General features: G+C 31.9%; 1 protein-coding gene across 1 annotated transcript in view; it reads left to right on the top strand.

Annotated features, from left to right (window-relative positions):
• Positions 1-5,000, top strand: part of LOC137622518 (uncharacterized) — a 13,615-nt gene that overhangs the window by 8,011 nt on the left and 604 nt on the right. The window lies entirely within an intron of this gene.

The following is a 5,000-nucleotide window of genomic DNA, read 5'->3' as shown; positions in this document are numbered from 1 at the left end:
ATCTCATCTTCCATTGCATAATCCGTTCTCATCATTTCTGTCTTTCTTCTATTTATTTTGAGACTAACCTTATTTGATATTTCATGCATTCTAGTAAGCAGCTTTGTAATTCCTGTGGCGTTTTGCTAATTAGAACAGCATCACCAGCATACTCTAAATCCGCTAATTTCCTGTTACCAATCCAGTCCAATACTTCTCTGCCATCCCAAACTATTCATTGCATTACAAAATCCATGAGTAGGATAAACAATATAGGTGACCCACACATTTCCTTTGAGTACTCCACTGTTCACAGGAAATTCATCAGATAGAATTCCATAACCATTAACTTTGCACTTGCTATGCTCATGAACAGGCTTAATCAAATTCACATATTGAAGAGGAACTCCATAATAACATAGGACTCTCCACAAAATTGGATGCTATTTCCATTACCTGGTTAATTTACATTCGTATGGTCAGTTTTTGAACACCCACTTCTAAAGCCAGCCTCCTCTCTTGGTTGATTAATGTGTAGCTTTTTTTTTAATGCTGCCTAATATAATCTTTGTAAATATGATATGTATTAGAGAGAGTAAACTTTTTGGCGGTATTTTTTCACATTTGTTTTATCTCCCTACTTGTTAAATAATATAATGATAAAGTTTTTCCAAGCTGTAGGTATAGAGCACTCTTTCACACATTCGATGTAGAGTTCATCCAGTTTTTACTACTATGAACTCTACTCGGTCAATTATTAAACCAATTGCTAGGCTATCTTCGCCTGCTGCTATGCGTCTTTTCGTACCTTTTAATGCTTTCTTTACTTCTCCTACTGTTATGTTTGGTACCGTCTCAGGTATTCTATTATTTCTATTGTTGTTGTTATTTCTTACATCACTATTATATAGCACTGTTTAGACATCAACTGGTATTTTTATCATCCCTATATTGTGAATAATATTTTCATTTTCATCCTTTAAAACAAACATCTGTTGGCCCCTTTTTCCAAGTCTTCTTTTTATTAATTTGGTGTTTCTTCCCTTCTTCCTTCCTTTAGTGTTTCTCAACTTTGGTCTGATTATATTTACGAGTAACTTTGTTTTTTTGGGGGGTATTTTTATTGTTTTAGATAGTCTCTGCTAACTCTTGTCTATCTCTCTAGGATTTTACCCTCATTTACAATTTTTTTTTCTTTATCATGTTTTTGGTCTTTTCTGATAGTTTTCCTTGATCTTGTTTACGAACTCATGTACTAATTCCTAAATAAAAATTTTTAAATAATTATTCATTTCTTCTTTATTTTCTTCAATTTCGTCATATAGCAGATAGTACCAATTTTGTATTGCTAAACTAATTTCTTCAGATTTTTTCGTATTACAGGAATGTTCATTTTATTTCTTAAATTTATTTTTCTTAATCTTTACTTAGATCTAAAAAAAAAATTCTTCTCACCCTTCTATGATCGCATAGCTTTAACTTTTTCAACACTTTTACATCTTTAACTAAATGGCCTTTTCTCTGAATATAAACTCTATCTAATTTTTTCGTTTCTCCATTTCTACATTCCATGTTCCTTTTCATAGAAGAAGGTGTTCATGATTCCAAGATTGTTTCCTTAAGCAAATTCTACAATCATGTCTCTGTTATTCCTTATGCCTACTACAAATTACCTACTGCTGATTGCCATCTCTTTTTTTCACTGCCTTCAGCATAGAAATCACCCAAACCAAAGGAAAATTTAGTCATGTTATATATATATATATATATATATATATATATATATATATATATATATATATATATATATATATATATATATATATATATATATATATATATATATATATATATAGATAGATAGATAGATAGATATCTGCAAATCTTCAATTTATACTTATTTATTTTGATAATTAACTCAACAATTCTATCACTTGTACTATATAATTCTTCCATGATACCTGCAAGTTTTGTATTATCAGAAAACATACTTAACTTTGTTCCTTTCATGTCCTCTGAAGCAAAAAATATGGCCCTCTTTTGATTCTACAAAAGATGCCCCAGTTCCTCTAATTTCATTCATTCCTAATAATATATAATTTGTTTATTTCAGTTCTTCTAGCTATATCTCCTACCTTAGACAAGGTTCCGATGTTGCATGGTGTAAGGTTCATTTTCCAAAGATGGCCTGTTCTAGTCCATAGATATCTTAGCACCTCCTGCGGTGGAATGTAGTTGCCCGCCACCTTGGACAGTTGTTCCACTGCCACCTGGGAATTAAGGTGAAGATGAGGTTTAGCTATACATGTCTGGGTATTGAACAGTTTTCATCACCACGCTAGCCACTGTGGATTGGTTATGGTGATGTTTATCTGATAGGTCAAAGAAAGCCTACCTAGTATGGGTGGCCATGATTAGTATAACTTTGCTGATTATTGTGATGAACAAACCTTTTCCCCTCCAAAAAGGATATATACATACATATATATATATATATATATATATATATATATATATATATATATATATATATATATATGTGTGTATGTGTATATATATATATATATATATATATATATATATATATATATATATATATATACATATTCATATATATATATATATATATATATATACAATATATATATATATATATATATATATATATATATATATATATATATATATATATATATATACATATACATATATATATATATATATATATATATATATATATATATATATATATATATATATATATATATATATATATATATATATATTAAAAACCTAATACTTATTTACCCGACAGACGCGTTAAACATTATGATTTTCTGAAAATATTTATGAATATAATTATCTGGATAAGTAGATGTGTCTGGAAATGGAGAGACAGATTCACTGGTAAAGAGTGCTGCAGCAGAGTTGCTAAGAAGAAGGTATCCTATTCTCTGTAATGTTTTTTTTTTTTTTTCCACCAACAATTAAGAATTCTATTTATAATAACTGGCAACAGCATAGGGATACTTTAACCGAAAATAAGATGAGAGAAATTGCGATTGTTATATCCCCTTGAAGGTATAATGGGATGCCCTGAAAATGGGAGACTACTCTTTGCCGTCTCCTCATTGGTCACAATCGGATGACACACGTGTTTCTGAAAGCTGGCCAGCACCAATCATATTGCGAAGACTTTTTGATACCCTTGACAGTGAGGCATTTGTTGACTGAATGCCCCATGTATAGCACAGAAAGAAATAGATATCTGTTTGAGGCTTGGGGTGAGGATGGCAGGTTCATCCTTACCAAGACCCTTGAACATGTGTCGTGCAATGCTAGTGGCATTTTTAAATTTATATCAGACGCAGGTCTTCTTAATGCTATTCAACTTTTATATTAAATTTACTTTCCTAGTTTTAATTGAAAATTATTTTAGTCTTTATTTACAATAAACGATATCGGCGTTAATGCCCTTCGATGTTAGGATGCCAGAAAACTTCATATCACTCCTTCATTCCACTCAATTAATTCATTAACGGAAAAGATTAAGCAATAAAGTGAGTATTGATATAGCACCCATACGACTAATAATCTAGGAAAAGTAGGAAAAAGATTGTGGTGTTGATTGGAAACGTCCCTGCTTAGCGATTTGTCAGACTGGGGTTCTAGTTAAGCTTAAGCTCGGTAGTTTCTCATAGTGTCTGCAACCTCACCCTCCTTGTCAGCTTATGATGCGGTATTTGCAGGTGCCTATAGCTCTACCTGCAGAGTCACTACCTTGCTCTTCTTGGCCCTAGCTCGGGTGGTGAGGGGGCTTGGGCGCTAATCCTATGAATATATAGTCAGTCTCCATACTATGGTATAGTCCTGATAACTCGAGCATTGTCACTCTCCTTTTTCTCTACCATTTATGAGTGACATTTAAAACCATCAATTGTACATCTTTTAACAAATCGAATAAATGATCGACCTAAAGATTTAAGGGAAAAGAAAGTCAGGTGGATAATCAAGTAAGGTATAAAAATTATAAACCCATGTATGAACAAATGCCGAAAAAAAATCACATGCAAAGATCCAGTACCATACAGTACATTAGGAAGGACTTTGATTACTGATACAAAACTTTTACAGTAAATATAAGTAAGCTATACTATCATATAATGTCAGAACATCTTTTGTAATCTTTTTTTTTTTTTTTAGATGTGACAGATTTTAGGAATTTGAAAGATATAAATTATCTGCTTAGCTAACTTCCTTAGATCTCTCTCTCTCTCTCTCTCTCTCTCTCTCTCTCTCTCTCTCTCTCTCTCTCTCTCTCTACTGCATAGAAAAATTTTACCAAATGGAACTTCACATCCTAAGTAGTTCATCAAAGAAATATCCAATGCAATAAGAATCGGAACCAGGAAACATTATTCAATGGGTCCATAGTCTTCAGTTCATGAAATTACCGACCACAAAATGTTAAGTCGAAAAGTAGATAAACTAGTTAGAAAGGCCAGGAAAGTGTGGTATCAGCTAGTAAAGAAAACTCAAACGAGTTTTTTTTCCATAAGTAAACAGTAGAAAATGAATCAAAACAACATTAGCCCATAAAGAGATTCGAAGGGTAAACTTATAACAAATGATTCACTAGGGAAGAATTAACGACCCTCCCTGAACCAGCTATCAAATATAAAGGCGCCACAACCATGAAATATAATCACCTTTAAATTGGATGATGTAAAAAAGAAAATAAAAGTACTCAGTAAATCGAAAGCACCAGGTCCAGAAGATATTCAACCAAGAGAGATTAAAGAGCTAGAAAAAGAGATAACCCCACACTTTTACAGACAACGAAAGAAAGACACCACAAGGGTGGAAACTAGCCAATGTTCATCCAATCTACTAGAAGGGACCAAAAGAAGAAACTAGCAACTACAGACATGTGAGTCTAACTTCAGTAACTTGCTTAATTTTTTTTTTAATCAATTATAGTGAATTCAATAGTCCCAACATAAAAAGAAACCGTGTTTTTA

The sequence above is a fragment of the Palaemon carinicauda genome, chromosome 29 (genome assembly GCF_036898095.1).
Source record: "Palaemon carinicauda isolate YSFRI2023 chromosome 29, ASM3689809v2, whole genome shotgun sequence".
NCBI classification, from domain to species: Eukaryota; Metazoa; Arthropoda; class Malacostraca; order Decapoda; family Palaemonidae; genus Palaemon; species Palaemon carinicauda.
Note: the sequence above shows the minus strand (reverse complement) of the source record. Positions and strands in the feature narration are given on the sequence as shown.